Genomic DNA, 20,208 nt, shown 5'->3' on the forward strand with positions numbered 1-20,208 from the left:
AATGTAACGTAGAAAGCCAAAGTTTTTCCACAATACCTGACGACCATTTAGTTTTTGGGCTTCCGTGGCGCAATGGTTAGCGCGTTCGGCTGTAAACCAATAGGTTGGTGGTTCGAGCCCACCCGGGAGCGGTGTTGTGGGATCTCAAATGTAACGTAGAAAGCCAAAGATTTTCCACAATACCTGACGACCATTTAATTTTTGGGCTCCGTGGTGCAATGATTAGCGCGTTCAGCTGTTAATCGAAAGGTTGAAAGTTCGAGCTCACCCGGGAGAGGTGTTGTGGGGTCTCAGATGTAGCGTAAAAAGTCAAAACGTTTCCACAATACGTGACAACCATTTAATTTCTGAGGATCCGTGGCTCAATGGTTAGCACGTTCGGCTGTTAAAAAATAAGTTGGTGGTTCGAGCCCACCCGGGAGCGGTGTTGTGGGATCTCAAATGTAACGTAGAAAGCCTAAGTTTTTCCACAATACCTGACGACCATTTAATTCTTGGGCTTCCGTGGCGCAATGGTTAGCGCGTTCGGCTGTTAATCAATAGGTTGGTGGTTCGAGCCCATCCGGGAGCGGTGTTGTGAGGTCTCAGATGTGACGTAAAAAGTCAAGGTTTTTACACAATACCTGACGAGCATTTAATTTTTGGGCTTCCGTGGTGCAATGGTTAGCGCGTTCAGCTGTTAACCACTAGGTTGGTGGTTCGAGCCCACCCGGGGGCGGTGTTGTGGGATCTCAAATGTAACGTAGAAAGCCAAAGTTTTTCCACAATACCTGACGACCATTTAGTTTTTGGGCTTCCGTGGCGCAATGGTTAGCGCGTTCGGCTGTAAACCAATAGGTTGGTGTTTCGAGCCACCCGGGAGCTTTGTTGTGGGATCTCAAATGTAACGTAGAAAGCCAAAGATTTTCCACAATACCTGCCGACCATTTAATTTTTGGGCTCCGTGGTGCAATGATTAGCGCGTTCAGCTGTTAATCGAAAGGTTGTAAGTTCGAGCTCACCCGGGAGAGGTGTTGTGGGGTCTCAGATGTAGCGTAAAAAGTCAAAACGTTTCCACAATACGTGACAACCATTTAATTTCTGAGGATCCGTGGCTCAATGGTTAGCACGTTCGGCTGTTAAAAAATAGGTTGGTGGTTCGAGCCCACCCGGGAGCGGTGTTGTGGGATCTCAAATGTAACGTAGAAAGCCAAAGTTTTTCCACAATACCTGACGACCATTTAATTCTTGGGCTTCCGTGGCGCAATGGTTAGCGCGTTCGGCTGTAAACCAATAGGTTTGTGGTTCGAGCCCACCCGGGAGCGGTGTTGCGGGATCTCAAATGTAACGTAGAAAGCCAAAGATTTTCCACAATACCTGACGACCATTTAATTTTTGGGCTTCCTTGGTGCAATGGTTAGCGCGTTCGGCTGTTAACCGAAAGGTTGTTGGTTCGAGCCCAACCGGGAGAGGTGTTGTAGGGTCTCAGATGTAACGTAATATGTCATAACTTATCCACAATACGTGACAGCCATTTCATTTCTGAGGTTCCGTGGCTCAATGGTTAGCGCGTTCGGCTGTTAAAAAATAGGTTGGTGGTTCGAGCCCATCCGGGAGCGGTGTTGTGAGGTCTCAGATGTGACGTAAAAAGTCAAGGTTTTTACACAATACCTGACGAGCATTTAATTTTTGGGCTTCCGTGGCGCAATGGTTAGCGCGTTCGGCTGTTAACCAATAGGTTGGTGGTTCGAGCCCATCCGGGAGCGGTGTTGTGAGGTCTCAGATGTGACGTAAAACGCCAAAGTTTTTCCACAATACCTGACGACCATTTAGTTTTTGGGCTTCCGTGGCGCAATGGTTAGCGCGTTCGGCTGTAAACCAATAGGTTGGTGTTTCGAGCCACCCGGGAGCGGTGTTGTGGGATCTCAAATGTAACGTAGAAAGCCAAAGATTTTCCACAATACCTGCCGACCATTTAATTTTTGGGCTCCGTGGTGCAATGATTAGCGCGTTCAGCTGTTAATCGAAAGGTTGTAAGTTCGAGCTCACCCGGGAGAGGTGTTGTGGGGTCTCAGATGTAGCGTAAAAAGTCAAAACGTTTCCACAATACGTGACAACCATTTAATTTCTGAGGATCCGTGGCTCAATGGTTAGCACGTTCGGCTGTTAAAAAATAGGTTGGTGGTTCGAGCCCACCCGGGAGCGGTGTTGTGGGATCTCAAATGTAACGTAGAAAGCCAAAGTTTTTCCACAATACCTGACGACCATTTAATTCTTGGGCTTCCGTGGCGCAATGGTTAGCGCGTTCGGCTGTAAACCAATAGGTTTGTGGTTCGAGCCCACCCGGGAGCGGTGTTGCGGGATCTCAAATGTAACGTAGAAAGCCAAAGATTTTCCACAATACCTGACGACCATTTAATTTTTGGGCTTCCTTGGTGCAATGGTTAGCGCGTTCGGCTGTTAACCGAAAGGTTGTTGGTTCGAGCCCAACCGGGAGAGGTGTTGTAGGGTCTCAGATGTAACGTAATATGTCATAACTTATCCACAATACGTGACAGCCATTTCATTTCTGAGGTTCCGTGGCTCAATGGTTAGCGCGTTCGGCTGTTAAAAAATAGGTTGGTGGTTCGAGCCCATCCGGGAGCGGTGTTGTGAGGTCTCAGATGTGACGTAAAAAGTCAAGGTTTTTACACAATACCTGACGAGCATTTAATTTTTGTGCTTCCGTGGCGCAATGGTTAGCGCGTTCGGCTGTTAACCAATAGGTTGGTGGTTCGAGCCCATCCGGGAGCGGTGTTGTGAGGTCTCAGATGTGACGTAAAACGCCAAAGTTTTTCCACAATACCTGACGACCATTTAGTTTTTGGGCTTCCGTGGCGCAATGGTTAGCGCGTTCGGCTGTAAACCAATAGGTTGGTGTTTCGAGCCACCCGGGAGCGGTGTTGTGGGATCTCAAATGTAACGTAGAAAGCCAAAGATTTTCCACAATACCTGCCGACCATTTAATTTTTGGGCTCCGTGGTGCAATGATTAGCGCGTTCAGCTGTTAATCGAAAGGTTGTAAGTTCGAGCTCACCCGGGAGAGGTGTTGTGGGGTCTCAGATGTGACGTAAAAAGTCAAGGTTTTTCCACAATACCTGACGAACTTTAATTTTTGGGCTTCCATGGCGCAATGGCTAGCGCGTTCGGCTGTTAACCGAAAGGTTGGTGGTTCGAGCCCACCCGGGAGAGGTGCTGTGGGGTCTCAGATGTAGCGTAAAAAGTCAAAACGTTTCCACAATACGTGAAAACCATTTAATTTCTGAGGTTCTGTGGCTCAATGGTTAGCGCGTTCGGCTGTTAACCAATAGGTTGGTGGTTCGAGCCCACCCGGGAGCGGTGTTGTGGGATCTCAAATGTAACGTAGAAAGCCAAAGTTTTTCCACAATACCTGACGACCATTTAATTCTTGGGCTTCCGTGGCGCAATGGTTAGCGCGTTTGGCTGTTAACCAATAGGTTGGTGGTTCGAGCCCATCCGGGAGCGGTGTTGTGAGGTCTCAGATGTGACGTAAAAAGCCAAAGTTTTTCCACAATACCTGACGACCATTTAGTTTTTGGGCTTCCGTGGCGCAATGGTTAGCGCGTTCGGCTGTAAACCAATAGGTTGGTGTTTCGAGCCACCCGGGAGCGGTGTTGTGGGATCTCAAATGTAACGTAGAAAGCCAAAGATTTTCCACAATACCTGCCGACCATTTAATTTTTGGGCTCCGTGGTGCAATGATTAGCGCGTTCAGCTGTTAATCGAAAGGTTGTAAGTTCGAGCTCACCCGGGAGAGGTGTTGTGGGGTCTCAGATGTAGCGTAAAAAGTCAAAACGTTTCCACAATACGTGACAACCATTTAATTTCTGAGGATCCGTGGCTCAATGGTTAGCACGTTCGGCTGTTAAAAAATAGGTTGGTGGTTCGAGCCCACCCGGGAGCGGTGTTGTGGGATCTCAAATGTAACGTAGAAAGCCAAAGTTTTTCCACAATACCTGACGACCATTTAATTCTTGGGCTTCCGTGGCGCAATGGTTAGCGCGTTCGGCTGTAAACCAATAGGTTTGTGGTTCGAGCCCACCCGGGAGCGGTGTTGCGGGATCTCAAATGTAACGTAGAAAGCCAAAGATTTTCCACAATACCTGACGACCATTTAATTTTTGGGCTTCCTTGGTGCAATGGTTAGCGCGTTCGGCTGTTAACCGAAAGGTTGGTGGTTCGAGCCCAACCGGGAGAGGTGTTGTAGGGTCTCAGATGTAACGTAATATGTCATAACTTATCCACAATACGTGACAGCCATTTCATTTCTGAGGTTCCGTGGCTCAATGGTTAGCGCGTTCGGCTGTTAAAAAATAGGTTGGTGGTTCGAGCCCATCCGGGAGCGGTGTTGTGAGGTCTCAGATGTGACGTAAAAAGTCAAGGTTTTTACACAATACCTGACGAGCATTTAATTTTTGGGCTTCCGTGGCGCAATGGTTAGCGCGTTCAGCTGTTAACCACTAGGTTGGTGGTTCGAGCCCACCCGGGGGCGGTGTTGTGGGATCTCAAATGTAACGTAGAAAGCCAAAGTTTTTCCACAATACCTGACGACCATTTAGTTTTTGGGCTTCCGTGGCGCAATGGTTAGCGCGTTCGGCTGTAAACCAATAGGTTGGTGGTTCGAGCCCACCCGGGAGCGGTGTTGTGGGATCTCAAATGTAACGTAGAAAGCCAAAAATTTTCCACAATACCTGACGACCATTTAATTTTTGGGCTCCGTGGTGCAATGATTAGCGCGTTCAGCTGTTAATCGAAAGGTTGAAAGTTCGAGCTCACCCGGGAGAGGTGTTGTGGGGTCTCAGATGTAGCGTAAAAAGTCAAAACGTTTCCACAATACGTGACAACCATTTAGTTTCTGAGGATCCGTGGCTCAATGGTTAGCGCGTTCGGCTGTTAAAAAATAGGTTGGTGGTTCGAGCCCACCCGGAAGCGGTGTTGTGGGATCTCAAATGTAACGTAGAAAGCCAAAGTTTTTCCACAATACCTGACGACCATTTAATTTTTGGGCTCCGTGGTGCAATGATTAGCGCGTTCAGCTGTTAATCGAAAGGTTGAAAGTTCGAGCTCACCCGGGAGAGGTGTTGTGGGGTCTCAGATGTAGCGTAAAAAGTCAAAACGTTTCCACAATACGTGACAACCATTTAATTTCTGAGGATCCGTGGCTCAATGGTTAGCGCGTTCGGCTGTTAAAAAATAGGTTGGTGGTTCGAGCCCACCCGGGAGCGGTGTTGTGGGATCTCAAATGTAACGTAGAAAGCCAAAGTTTTTCCACAATACCTGATGACCATTTAATTCTTGGGCTTCCGTGGCGCAATGGTTAGCGCGTTCGGCTATTAACCAATAGGTTGGTGGTTCGAGCTCATCCGGGAGCGGTGTTGTGAGGTCTCAGATGTGACGTAAAAAGTCAAGCTTTTTACACAATACCTGACGAGCATTTAACTTTTGGGCTTCCGCGGCGCAATGGTTAGCGCGTTCGGCTGTTAACCAATAGGTTGGTGGTTCGAGCCCATCCGGGAGCGGTGTTGTGAGGTCTCAGATGTGACGTAAAAAGTCAAGGTTTTTACACAATACCTGACGATCACTTAATTTTTGGGCTTCCGTGGCGCAATGGTTAGCGCGTTCAGCTGTTAACCAATAGGTTGGCGGTTCGAGCCCACCCGGGAGCGGTGTTGTGGGATCTCAAATGTAGCGTAGAAAGCCAAAGTTTTTCTACATTACCTGACGACCATTTAATTTTTGGGCTTCCGTGGCGCAATGGTTAGCACGTTCGGCTGTTAACCAATAGGTTGTTGGTTCGAGCCCACCCGGGAGCGGTGTTGTGGGATCTCAAATGTAACGTAGAAAGCCAAAGTTTTTCCACAATACCTGACGACCATTTAATTTTTGGGCTTCCGTGGCGCAATGGTTAGCGCGTTCATCTGTCAATCGAAAGGTTGGTGGTTCGAGACCACCCGGGAGCGATGTTGTGGGATCTCAAATGTAACGCAGAAAGCCAAAGTTTTTCCACAATACGTGACGACCATTTAATTTCTGAGCTTCCGTGGCTCAATGGTTAGAGCGTTCGGCTGTTAACCAATAGGTTGGTGGTACGAGCCCATTCGGGAGCGGTGTTGTGAGGTCTCAGATGCGACGTAAAAAGTCAAGGTTTTTCCACAATACCTGACGACCATTTAAGTTTTGGGCTTCCTTGGCCCAATGGTTAGCGCGTTCGGCTGTTAACCGAAAGGTTGGTGGTTTGAGCCCAACCGGGAGAGTTGTTGTAGGGTCTCAGATGTAACGTAATAAGTCATAACTTATCCACAATACCTGACAACCATTTAATTTCCGAGCTTCCGTGGCTCAATGATTAGCGCGTTCGGCTGTTTACCAATAGGTTGGTGGTTCGAGCCCATCCGGGAGCGGTGTTGTGAGGTCTCAGATGTGACGTAAAAAGTCAAGGTTTTTACACAATACCTGACGAGCATTGAACTTTTGGGCTTCCGTGGCGCAAGGGTTAGCGCGTTCGGCTGTTAACCAATAGGTTGGTGGTTCAAGCCCATCTGGGAGCGGTGTTGTGAGGTCTCAGATGTGACGTAACAAGTCAAGGTTGTTCCACAGCACCTGACGGAAGCTTAGAATTTAAATGGTTGTCACATATTGTGGAAACGTTTTGACTTTTTACGCTACATCTGAGACCCCACAACACCTCTTCCGGATGGGCTTGAAACACCAGCCTTTCGATTAACAGTTGAACGCGCTAATAATTGCGCCACGGAAGCCCAAAAATTAAATGTTCGTCAGGTTTTGTTGAAAAACTCTGACATTTTTCGTTACATCTGAGACGTCACAACACCGCTCCCGGATGGGCTCGAGCCACCAACCTTTCGGTTAACAGCTGAACGCTCTAATCATTGCGCCACGGAAACCCAAAAATTAAATGTTCGTCAGGTATTGTGGAAAAACTCTGACATTTTACGTTACATCTGAGACCTCACAACACGGCTCCCGGATGGGCTCAAACCACCACCCTATTGGTTAACAGCCGAACGCGCTAACCATTGCGCCACGGAAGCTCAGAAATTAAATGGTTGTCACGTATTGTGGAAAAGTTTTGACTTTTTACGCTACATCTGAGACCCCACAACACCTCTCCCGGGTGGGCTCGAACCTTCAACCTTTCGAGTAAAAGCTGAACGCGCTAATCATTGCGCCACGGAAGCCCAAAAATTAAACGGTCGTCAGGTATTGTGGAAAAACATTGGCTTTCTACGTTACGTTTGAGATCCCACAACACCGCGCCCGGGTGGGCTCGAACCACCAACCTATTGGTTAACAGCCGAACGCCCTAACCATTGCGCCACGGAAGCCCAAAAATTAAATGATCGTCAGGTATTGTGGAAAAACTTTGGCTTTCTACGTTACATTTGAGATCCCACAACGCCGCTCCCGGGTGGGCTCGAACCACTAACCTATTGGTTAACAGCCGAACGCGCTAACCATTGAGCCACGGAGGCTCAGAAATTAAATGGTTGTCACGTATTGTGGAACCGTTTTGACTTTTTACGCTACATCTGAGACCCCACAGCACCTCTCCCGGGTGGGCTCGAACCACCAACCTTTCGGTTAACAGCCGAACGCGCTAGCCATTGCGCCATGGAAGCCCAAAAATTAAAGTTCGTCAGGTATTGTGGAAAAACCTTGACTTTTTACGTCACATCTGAGACCTCACAACACCGCTCCCGGATGGGCTCGAACCACCAACCTATTGGTTAACAGCCGAACGCGCTAACCATTGAGCCACGGAAGCTCAGAAATTAAATGGTCGTCACGTATTGTGGAAAAACTTTGGCTTTCTACGTTACATTTGAGATCCTACAACACCGCTCCCGGGTGGGCTCGAACCACCAACCTATTGGTTAACAGCCGAACGCGTTAACCATTGCGCCACGGAAGCCCAAAAATTAAATGGTCGTCAGGTATTGTGGAAAAACTTAGGCTTTCTACGTTACGTTTGAGATCCCACAACGCCGCTCCCGGGTGGGCTCGAACCACCAACCTATTGGTTAACAGCCGAACGCGCTAACCATTGAGCCACGGAAGCTCAGAAATTAAATGGTTTTCACGTATTGCGGAAAAGTTTTGACTTTTTACGCTACATCTGAGACCCCACAACACCTCTCTCGGGTGGGCTCGAACCTTCAACCTTTCGATTAACAGCTGAACGCGCTAATCATTGCGCCACGGACCCCTAAAAATTAAATGGTCGTCAGGTATTGTGGAAAAACATTGGCTTTCTACGTTTCGTTTGAGATCCCACAACACCGCGCCCGGGTGGGCTCGAACCACCAACCTATTGGTTAACAGCCGAACGCCCTAACCATTGCGCCACGGAAGCCCAAAAATTAAATGATCGTCAGGTATTGTGGAAAAACTTTGGCTTTCTACGTTACATTTGAGATCCCACAACACCGCTCCCGGGTGGGCTCGAACCACCAACCTATGGGTTAACAGCCGAACGCGCTAGCCATTGCGCCATGGAAGCCCAAAAATTAAAGTTCGTCAGGTATTGTGGAAAAACCTTGACTTTTTACGTCACATCTGAGACCTCACAACACCGCTCCCGGATGGGCTCGAACCACCAACCTATTGGTTAACAGCCGAACGCGCTAACCATTGAGCCACGGAAGCTCAGAAATTAAATGGTCGTCACGTATTGTGGAAAAACTTTGGCTTTCTACGTTACATTTGAGATCCTACAACACCGCTCCCGGGTGGGCTCGAACCACCAACCTATTGGTTAACAGCCGAACGCGTTAACCATTGCGCCACGGAAGCCCAAAAATTAAATGGTCGTCAGGTATTGTGGAAAAACTTAGGCTTTCTACGTTACGTTTGAGATCCCACAACGCCGCTCCCGGGTGGGCTCGAACCACTAACCTATTTGTTAACTGCAGAACGCGCTAACCATTGCGCCACGGAAGCCCAAAAATTAAATGCTCGTCAGGTATTGTGTAAAAACCTTGACTTTTTACGTCACATCTGAGACCTCACAACACCGCTCCCGGATGGGCTCGAACCACCAACCTATTGGTTAACAGCCGAAAGCGCTAACCATTGAGCCACGGAAGCTCAGAAATTAAATGGTTGTCACGTATTGTGGAAAAGTTTTGACTTTTTACGCTACATCTGAGACCCCACAACACCTCTCCCGGGTGGGCTCGAACCTTCAACCTTTCGAGTAAAAGCTGAACGCGCTAATCATTGCGCCACGGAAGCCCAAAAATTAAATGGTCGTCAGGTATTGTGGAAAAACATTGGCTTTCTACGTTACGTTTGAGATCCCACAACACCGCGCCCGGGTGGGCTCGAACCACCAACCTATTGGTTAACAGCCGAACGCCCTAACCATTGCGCCACGGAAGCCCAAAAATTAAATGATCGTCAGGTATTGTGGAAAAACTTTGGCTTTCTACGTTACATTTGAGATCCCACAACGCCGCTCCCGGGTGGGCTCGAACCACTAACCTATTGGTTAACAGCCGAACGCGCTAACCATTGAGCCACGGAGGCTCAGAAATTAAATGGTTGTCACGTATTGTGGAAACGTTTTGACTTTTTACGCTACATCTGAGACCCCACAGCACCTCTCCCGGGTGGGCTCGAACCACCAACCTTTCGGTTAACAGCCGAACGCGCTAGCCATTGCGCCATGGAAGCCCAAAAATTAAAGTTCGTCAGGTATTGTGGAAAAACCTTGACTTTTTACGTCACATCTGAGACCTCACAACACCGCTCCCGGATGGGCTCGAACCACCAACCTATTGGTTAACAGCCGAACGCGCTAACCATTCAGCCACGGAAGCTCAGAAATTAAATGGTCGTCACGTATTGTGGAAAAACTTTGGCTTTCTACGTTACGTTTGAGATCCCACAACGCCGCTCCCGGGTGGGCTCGAACCACTAACCTATTTGTTAACTGCAGAACGCGCTAACCATTGTGCCACGGAAGCCCAAAAATTAAATGCTCGTCAGGTATTGTGTAAAAACCTTGACTTTTTACGTCACATCTGAGACCTCACAACACCGCTCCCGGATGGGCTCGAACCACCAACCTATTGGTTAACAGCCGAAAGCGCTAACCATTGAGCCACGGAAGCTCAGAAATTAAATGGTTGTCACGTATTGTGGAAAGGTTTTGACTTTTTACGCTACATCTGAGACCCCACAACACCTCTCCCGGGTGGGCTCGAACCTTCAACCTTTCGAGTAAAAGCTGAACGCGGTAATCATTGCGCCACGGAAGCCCAAAAATTAAATGGTCGTCAGGTATTGTGGAAAAACATTGGCTTTCTACGTTACGTTTGAGATCCCACAACACCGCGCCCGGGTGGGCTCGAACCACCAACCTATTGGTTAACAGCCGAACGTGCTAACCATTGCGCCACGGAAGCCCAAAAATTAAATGGTCGTCAGGTATTGTGGAAAAACTTTGGCTTTCTACGTTACATTAGAGATCACACAACACCGCTCCCGGATGGGCTCGAACCACCAACCTATTGGTTAACAGCCGAACGCGCTAACCATTGAGCCACGGAAGCTCAGAAATTAAATGGTTGTCACGTATTGTGGAAAAGTTTTGACTTTTTACGCTACATCTGAGACCCCACAACACCTCTCCCGGGTGGGCTCGAACCTTCAACCTTTCGAGTAACAGCTGAACGCGCTAATCATTGCGCCACGGAAGCCCAAAAATTAAATGGTCGTCAGGTATTGTGGAAAAACATTGGCTTTCTACGTTACATTTGAGATCCCACAACACCGCGCCCGGGTGGGCTCGAACCACCAACCTATTGGTTAACAGCCGAACGTGCTAACCATTGCGCCACGGAAGCCCAAAAATAAAATGGTCGTCAGGTATTGTGGAAAAACTTTGGCTTTCTACGTTACATTTGAGATCACACAACACCGCTCCCGGATGGGCTCGAACCACCAACCTATTGGTTAACAGCCGAACGCGCTAACCATTGAGCCACGGAAGCTCAGAAATTAAATGGTTGTCAGGTATTGTGGAAAAGCTTGACTTTTTACGTCACATCTGAGACCTCACAACACCGCTCCCGGATGGGCTCAAACCACCAACCTATTGGTTAACAGCCGAACGTGCTAACCATTGCGCCACGGAAGCCCAAAAATTAAATGGTCGTCAGGTATTGTGGAAAAACTTTGGCTTTCTACGTTACATTTGAGATCACACAACACCGCTCCCGGATGGGCTCGAACCACCAACCTATTGGTTAACAGCCGAACGCGCTAACCATTGAGCCACGGAAGCTCAGAAATTAAATGGTTGTCAGGTATTGTGGAAAAACTTTGGCTTTCTACGTTACATTTGAGACCCCACAACACCTTTCCCGGGTGGGCTCGAACCACCAACCTTTCGATTAACAGCTGAACGCGCTAACCATTGCGCCACGGAAGCCCAAAAATTAAATGCTCGTCAGGTATTGTGTGAAAACCTTGACTTTTTACGTCACATCTGAGACCTCACAACACCGCTCCCGGATGGGCTCGAACCACCAACCTATTGGTTAACAGCCGAACGCGCTAAACATTGCGCCACGGAAGCCCAAAAGCTAAATGCTCGTCAGGTATTGTGTAAAAACCTTGACTTTTTACGTCACATCTGAGACCTCACAGCACCGCTCCCGGATGGGCTCGAACCACCAACCTATTGGTTAACAGCCGAACGCGCTAACCATTGCGCCACGTAAGCCCAAAAGTTAAATGCTCGTCAGGTATTGTGTAAAAACCTTGACTTTTTACGTCAAATCTGAGACCTCACAACACCGCTCCCGGATGGGGTCGAACCACCAACCTATTGGTTAACAGCCGAACGCGCTAACCATTGCGCCACGGAAGCCCAAAAATTAAATGGTCGTCATTTATTGTGCAAAAACTTTGGCTTTCTACGTTACATTTGAGATCCCACTACACCGCTCCCGGGTGGGCTCGAACCACCAACCTATTGGTTAACAGCCGAACGCGCTAACCATTGAGCCACGGAAGCTCAGAAATTAAATGCTCGTCAGGTATTGCGTAAAAACCTTGACTTTTTACGTCAAATCTGAGACCTCACAACACCGCTCCCGGATGGGGTCGAACCACCAACCTATTGGTTAACAGCCGAACGTGCTAACCATTGCGCCACGGAAGCCCAAAAATTAAATGGTCGTCAGGTATTGTGGAAAAACTTTGGCTTTCTACGTTACATTTGAGATCACACAACACCGCTCCCGGGTGGGCTCGAACCACCAACCTATTGGTTAACAGCCAAACGCGCTAACCATTGCGCCACGGAAGCCCAAAACTTAAATGCTCGTCAGGTATTATGTAAAAACCTTGACTTTTTACGTCACATCTGAGACCTCACAACACCGCTCCCGGATGGGGTCGAACCACCAACCTATTGGTTAACAGCCGAACGCGCTAACCATTGCGTCACGGAAGCCCAAAAATTAAATGGTCGTCATTTATTGTGCAAAAACTTTGGCTTTCTACGTTACATCTGAGACCCCACAACACCTCTCCCGGGTGGGCTCGAACCTTCAACCTTTCGAGTAACAGCTGAACGCGCTAATCATTGCGCCACGGAAGCCCAAAAATTAAATGGTCGTCAGGTATTGTGGAAAAACATTGGCTTTCTACGTTACATTTGAGATCCCACAACACCGCGCCCGGGTGGGCTCGAACCACCAACCTATTGGTTAACAGCCGAACGTGCTAACCATTGCGCCACGGAAGCCCAAAAATAAAATGGTCGTCAGGTATTGTGGAAAAACTTTGGCTTTCTACGTTACATTTGAGATCACACAACACCGCTCCCGGATGGGCTCGAACCACCAACCTATTGGTTAACAGCCGAACGCGCTAACCATTGAGCCACGGAAGCTCAGAAATTAAATGGTTGTCAGGTATTGTGGAAAACCTTGACTTTTTACGTCACATCTGAGACCTCACAACACCGCTCCCGGATGGGCTCAAACCACCAACCTATTGGTTAACAGCCGAACGTGCTAACCATTGCGCCACGGAAGCCCAAAAATTAAATGGTCGTCAGGTATTGTGGAAAAACTTTGGCTTTCTACGTTACATTTGAGATCACACAACACCGCTCCCGGATGGGCTCGAACCACCAACCTATTGGTTAACAGCCGAACGCGCTAACCATTGAGCCACGGAAGCTCAGAAATTAAATGGTTGTCAGGTATTGTGGAAAAACTTTGGCTTTCTACGTTACATTTGAGACCCCACAACACCTTTCCCGGGTGGGCTCGAACCACCAACCTTTCGATTAACAGCTGAACGCGCTAACCATTGCGCCACGGAAGCCCAAAAATTAAATGCTCGTCAGGTATTGTGTGAAAACCTTGACTTTTTACGTCACATCTGAGACCTCACAACACCGCTCCCGGATGGGCTCGAACCACCAACCTATTGGTTAACAGCCGAACGCGCTAAACATTGCGCCACGGAAGCCCAAAAGCTAAATGCTCGTCAGGTATTGTGTAAAAACCTTGACTTTTTACGTCACATCTGAGACCTCACAGCACCGCTCCCGGATGGGCTCGAACCACCAACCTATTGGTTAACAGCCGAACGCGCTAACCATTGCGCCACGTAAGCCCAAAAGTTAAATGCTCGTCAGGTATTGTGTAAAAACCTTGACTTTTTACGTCAAATCTGAGACCTCACAACACCGCTCCCGGATGGGGTCGAACCACCAACCTATTGGTTAACAGCCGAACGCGCTAACCATTGCGCCACGGAAGCCCAAAAATTAAATGGTCGTCATTTATTGTGCAAAAACTTTGGCTTTCTACGTTACATTTGAGATCCCACTACACCGCTCCCGGGTGGGCTCGAACCACCAACCTATTGGTTAACAGCCGAACGCGCTAACCATTGAGCCACGGAAGCTCAGAAATTAAATGCTCGTCAGGTATTGCGTAAAAACCTTGACTTTTTACGTCAAATCTGAGACCTCACAACACCGCTCCCGGATGGGGTCGAACCACCAACCTATTGGTTAACAGCCGAACGTGCTAACCATTGCGCCACGGAAGCCCAAAAATTAAATGGTCGTCAGGTATTGTGGAAAAACTTTGGCTTTCTACGTTACATTTGAGATCACACAACACCGCTCCCAGGTGGGCTCGAACCACCAACCTATTGGTTAACAGCCAAACGCGCTAACCATTGCGCCACGGAAGCCCAAAACTTAAATGCTCGTCAGGTATTATGTAAAAACCTTGACTTTTTACGTCACATCTGAGACCTCACAACACCGCTCCCGGATGGGGTCGAACCACCAACCTATTGGTTAACAGCCGAACGCGCTAACCATTGCGCCACGGAAGCCCAAAAATTAAATGGTCGTCATTTATTGTGCAAAAACTTTGGCTTTCTACGTTACATTTCAGATCCCACAACACCGCTCCCGGGTGGGCTCGAACCACCAACCTATTGGTTAACAGCCGAACGCGCTAACCATTGAGCCACGGAAGCTCAGAAATTAAATGGTTGTCAGGTGTTGTGGAAAAACTTTGGCTTTCTACGTTACATTTGAGACCCCACAACACCTCTCCCGGGTGGGCTCGAACCACCAACCTTTCGATTAACAGCTGAACGCGCTAACCATTGCGCCACGGAATCCCAAAAATTAAATGCTCGTCAGGTATTGTGTAAAAACCTTGACTTTTTACGTCACATCTGAGACCTCACAACACCGCTCCCGGATGGGCTCGAACAACCAACCTATTGGTTAACAGCCGAACGCGCTAACCATTGCGCCACGGAAGCCCAAAAGTTAAATACTCGTCAGGTATTGTGTAAAAACCTTGACTTTTTACGTCACATCTGAGACCTCACAACACCGCTCCCGGATGGGCTCGAACCACCAACCTATTGGATAACAGCCGAACGCGCTAACCATTGCGCCACGGAAGCCCAAAGGTAAAATGCTCGTTAGGTATTGTGTAAAAACCTTGACTTTTTACGTCACATCTGAGACCTCACAACACCGCTCCCGGATGGGCTCGAACCACCAACCTATTGGTTAACAGCCGAACGCGCTAACCATTGCGAGACGGAAGCCCAAAAGTTAAATGCTCGTCAGGTATTATGTAAAAACCTTGAATTTTAAGTCACATCTGAGACCTCACAACACCGCTCCCGGATGGGGTCGAACCACCAACCTATTGGTTAACAGCCGAACGCGCTAACCATTGGGCCACGGAAGCCCAAAAATTAAATGGTCGTCATTTATTGTGCAAAAATTTGGCTTTCTACGTTACATTTCAGATCCCACAACACCGCTCCCGGGTGGGCTCGAACCACCAACCTATTGGTTAACAGCCGAACGCGCTAACCATTGCGCCACGGAAGCCCAAAAGTTAAATGCTCGTTAGGTATTGTGTAAAAACCTTGACTTTTTACGTCACATCTGAGACCTCACAACACCGCTCCCGGATGGGCTCGAACCACCAACCTATTGGTTAACAGCCGAACGCGCTAACCATTGCGCCACGGAAGCCCAAAAATTAAATGGTCGTCATTTATTGTGCAAAAATTTGGCTTTCTACGTTACATTTCAGATCCCACAACACCGCTCCCGGGTGGGCTCGAACCACCAACCTATTGGTTAAGTGCTGAACGCGATAACCATTGCGCCACGGAAGCCCAAAAAATTAAATGCTCGTCAGGTATTGTGTAAAAACCTTGACTTTTTACGTCACATCTGAGACCTCACAACACCGCTCCCGGATGGGCTCGAACCACCAACCTATTGGTTAACAGCCGAACGCGCTAACCATTGCGCCACGGAAGCCCAAAAATTAAATGGTCGTCATTTATTGTGCAAAAACTTTGGCTTTCTACGTTACATTTCAGATCCCACAACACCGCTCCCGGATGGGCTCGAACCACCAACCTATTGGTTAACAGCCGAAAGCGCTAACCATTGAGCCACGGAAGCTCAGAAATTAAATGGTTGTCACGTATTGTGGAAAAGTTTTGACTTTTTACGCTACATCTGAGACCCCACAACACCTCTCCCGGTTGGGCTCGAACCTTCAACCTTTCGATTAACAGCTGAACGCGCTAATCATTGCGCCACGGAAGCCCAAAAATTAAATGGTCGTCAGGTATTGTGGAAAAACATTGGGTTTCTACGTTACGTTTGAGACCTCACAACACCGCTCCCGGATGGGGTCGAACCACCAACCTATTGGTTAACAGCCGAACGCGCTAACCATTGCGCCACGGAAGCCCAAAAATTAAATGGTCGTCATTTATTGTGCAAAAATTGGGCTTTCTACGTTACATTTCAGATCCCACAACACCGCTCCCGGGTGGGCTCGAACCACCAACCTATTGGTTAACAGCCGAACGCGCTAACCATTGCGCCACGGAAGCCCAAAAGTTAAATGCTCGTTAGGTATTGTGTAAAAACCTTGACTTTTTACGTCACATCTGAGACCTCACAACACCGCTCCCGGATGGGCTCGAACCACCAACCTATTGGTTAACAGCCGAACGCGCTAACCATTGCGCCACGGAAGCCCAAAAGTTAAATGCTCGTCAGGTATTATGTAAAAACCTTGACTTTTTACGTCACATCTGAGACCTCACAACACCGCTCCCGGATGGGGTCGAACCACCAACCTATTGGTTAACAGCCGAACGCGCTAACCATTGAGCCACGGAAGCTCCGAAATTAAATGGTTGTCAGGTATTGTGGAAAACCTTGACTTTTTACGTCACATCTGAGACCTCACAACACGGCTCCCGGATGGGCTCGAACCACCAACCTATTGGTTAACAGCCGAACGTGCTAACCATTGCGCCACGGAAGCCCAAAAATTAAATGGTCGTCAGGTATTGTGGAAAAACTTTGGCCATTTACGTTACATTTGAGATCCAAAAACACCGCTCCCGGGTGGGCTCGAACCACCAACCTATTGGATAACAGCCGAACGCGCTAACCATTGAGCCACGGAAGATCAGAAATTAAATGGTTGTCACGTATTGTGGAAAAGTTTTGACTTTTAACGCTACATCTGAGACCCCACAACACCTCTTCCGGGTGGGCTCGAACCACCAACCTTTCGATTAAGAGCTGGACGCGCTAATTACTGCGCCACGGAAGCCCAAAAATTAAATGTTCGTCAGGTATTGTGGAAAAACTCTGACATTTTACGTAACATCTGAGACGTCACAACACCGCTCCCGGATGGGCTCGAACCACCAACCTTTCGGTTAACAGCCGAACGCGCTAGCCATTGCGCCACGGACGCCCAAAAATTAAATGGTTGTCAGGTATTGTTGAAAAGTTACGACTTTTCACGCTACATCTGAGACCCCACAAATCCTCTCTCGTTTGGGCTCGAACCACCAACCTTTCGGTTAACAGCTGAACGCACTAACCATTGCGCCACGGAAGCCCAAAAATTAAATGGTCGTCAGGTATTGTAGAAAAACTTTGGCTATTTACGTTACATTTGAGATCCAAAAACACCGCTCCCGGGTGGGCTCGAAACACCAAGCTATTGGTTAACAGCCAAACGCGCTAACCATTGAGCCACGAAAGATCAGAAAATAAATGGTTATCACGTATTATGGAAAACGTTTGACTTTTCACGCTACATCTGAGACCTCACAACACCTCTCCCGGGTGGGCTCGAACCACCAACCTTTCGATTAACAGCTGAACGCGCTAACCATTGCGCCACGGAAGCCCAAAAATTAAATGCTCGTCAGGTATTGTGGAAAAACTCTGACGTTTTACGTTACATCTGAGACGTCACAACACCGCTCCCGGGAGGGCTCGAACCACCAACCTTTCGATTACCACCAACCTTTCGATTAACAGCTGAACGCGCTAACCATTGCGCCACGGAAGCCCAAAAATTAAATGTTCGTCAGGTATTGTGGAAAAACTCTGACATTTTACGTTACATCTGAGACATTACAACACCGCTCCCGGATGGGCTAGAACCTCCAACCTATTGGTTAACAGCCGAACGCGCTAACCATTGAGCCACGGAAGCTCAGAAATTAAATGGTTGTCAGGTATTGTTGAAAAGTTACGACTTTTCACGCTACATCTGAGACCCCACAATACCTCTCTCGTTTGGGCTCGAACCACCAACCTTTCGGTTAACAGCTGAACGCGCTGACCATTGCGCCACTGAAGCCCAAAAATTAAATGTTCGTCAGGTATTGTGGAAAAACTCCGACATTTTACGTTACATCTGAGACGTCACAACACTTCTCCCGAATGGGCTCGAACCACCAACCTATTGGTTAATAGCCGAACGCGCTAACCATTGCGCCACTGAAGCCCAAAAATTAAATTTTCGTCAGTTATTTAGGTAAAACTTTGACTTTTTACTTCACATCTGAGGCCTCACAACACCGCTCCCGGATGGGCTCGAACCACCAACCTTTCGGTTAACAGCCGAACGCGCTAACCATTGCGCCACGGACGCCCAAAAAAAAAATGGTCGTCAGGTATTGCGGAAAAACTTTGGCTATTTACGTTACATTTGAGATCCAAAAATACCGCTCCCGGGTGGGCTCGAACCACCAAGCTATTGGTTAACAGCCGAACGCGCTAACCATTGAGCCACGAAAGATCAGAAAATAAATGGTTATCACGTATTATGGAAAAAGTTTGACTTTTCACGCTACATCTGAGACCTCATAACACCTCTCCCGGGTGGGCTCGAACCACCAACCTTTCGATTAACAGCTGAACGCGCTAACCATTGCAACACGGAAGCCCAAAAATTAAATGCTCGTCAGGTATTGTGGAAAAACTCTGACATTTTACGTTACATCTGAGACGTCACAACACCGCTCCCGGGAGGGCTCGAACCACCAACCTTTCGGTTAACAGCTGAACGCGCTGACCATTGCGCCACTGAAGCTCAGAAATTAAATGGTTGTCACGTATTGTGGAAAAGTTTTGACTTTTTACGCTACATCTGAGACCCCACATCACCTCTTCCGGGTGGGCTCGAACCACCAACCTTTCGATTAACAGCTGAACGCGCTAACCATTGCGCCACGGAAGCCCAAAAATTAAATGTTCGTCAGGTATTGTGGAAAAACTCTGACATTTTACGTTACATCTGAGATATCACAACACCGCTCCCGGATGGGCTAGAACCACCAACCTATTGGTTAACAGCCTAACGCGCTAACCATTGAGCCACGGAAGCTCAGAAATTAAATGGTTGTCAGGTATTGTTGAAAAGTTACGACTTTTCACGCTACATCTGAGACCCCACAAAACCTCTCCCGGGTGGGCTCGAACCACCAACCTATTGGTTAACAGCTGAACGCGCTAACCATTGCGCCCAAAAATTAAATGTTCGTCAGATATTGTGGAAAAACTCTGACATTTTACGTAACATCTGAGACGGCACAACACCGCTCCCGGATGGGCTCGAACCACCAACCTTTCGGTTAACAGCCGAACGCGCTAACCATTGCGCCACGGACGCCCAAAAAAAAATGGTCGTCAGGTGTTGTGGAAAAACTTTGGCTTTTTACGTTACATTAGAGATCCCACAACACCGCTCCCGGGTGGGCTCGAACCACCAACCTTTCGGTTAACAGCCGAACGCGCTAACCATTGCGCAACGGAGGCCAAATATTAAATGGTGGTCAGGTATTGAGGTAAAACTTTGGCTATTTACGTTACATTTGAGATCCCAAAACACCGCTCCCGGGTGGGCTCGAACCACCAACCTATTGCTTAACAGCCGAACGCGCTAACCATTGAGCCACGGAAGCTCAGAAAATAAATGGTTATCACGTATTATGGAAAAAGTTTGACTTTTCACGCTATATCTGAGACCTCACAACACCGCTCCCGGATGGGCTCGAACCACCAACCTTTCGATTAACAGCCGAACGCGCTGACCATTGCGCCACTGAAGCCCAAAAATTAAATGTTCGTCAGGACAATAAATAAAAATGTACCTCGATTTTTAATAACATTTTCAAAATCGACCTTTCACGGCCAAAGAAGCATATTTTGAGTATTTCTTCACTATTTTCAAATATAACCACTGAAACCATTATTTTTATACTTTTTGCTTTAATTCAAGCAATGTAACGATA

The 20,208-nt window shown here is 48.0% G+C and overlaps 7 non-coding genes across 7 annotated transcripts; all 7 read left to right on the top strand.

The window, feature by feature from the left end:
* Positions 1-58: 58 nt before the first annotated feature.
* On the top strand, positions 59-131 carry TRNAY-GUA (transfer RNA tyrosine (anticodon GUA)). The gene has a single exon. It is a non-coding gene; the product is annotated as a tRNA-Tyr (tRNA).
* Positions 132-1,231: 1,100 nt separating this feature from the next.
* On the top strand, positions 1,232-1,304 carry TRNAY-GUA (transfer RNA tyrosine (anticodon GUA)). The gene has a single exon. It is a non-coding gene; the product is annotated as a tRNA-Tyr (tRNA).
* A 954-nt stretch (positions 1,305-2,258) lies between these two features.
* On the top strand, positions 2,259-2,331 carry TRNAY-GUA (transfer RNA tyrosine (anticodon GUA)). Its single transcript has one exon. It is a non-coding gene; the product is annotated as a tRNA-Tyr (tRNA).
* A 1,686-nt stretch (positions 2,332-4,017) lies between these two features.
* TRNAY-GUA (transfer RNA tyrosine (anticodon GUA)) lies at positions 4,018-4,090 on the top strand. Its single transcript has one exon. It is a non-coding gene; the product is annotated as a tRNA-Tyr (tRNA).
* Positions 4,091-4,605: 515 nt separating this feature from the next.
* On the top strand, positions 4,606-4,678 carry TRNAY-GUA (transfer RNA tyrosine (anticodon GUA)). The gene has a single exon. It is a non-coding gene; the product is annotated as a tRNA-Tyr (tRNA).
* A 660-nt stretch (positions 4,679-5,338) lies between these two features.
* TRNAN-AUU (transfer RNA asparagine (anticodon AUU)) lies at positions 5,339-5,411 on the top strand. Its single transcript has one exon. It is a non-coding gene; the product is annotated as a tRNA-Asn (tRNA).
* A 515-nt stretch (positions 5,412-5,926) lies between these two features.
* Positions 5,927-5,999, top strand: TRNAD-GUC (transfer RNA aspartic acid (anticodon GUC)). The gene has a single exon. It is a non-coding gene; the product is annotated as a tRNA-Asp (tRNA).
* Positions 6,000-20,208: the final 14,209 nt, after the last annotated feature.

Source organism: Phalangium opilio, unplaced genomic scaffold, assembly GCF_054372755.1.
Source record: "Phalangium opilio isolate 3A_F unplaced genomic scaffold, DU_Popi_V2 ptg000329l_1, whole genome shotgun sequence".
In the NCBI taxonomy this organism is placed as follows: domain Eukaryota; kingdom Metazoa; phylum Arthropoda; class Arachnida; order Opiliones; family Phalangiidae; genus Phalangium; species Phalangium opilio.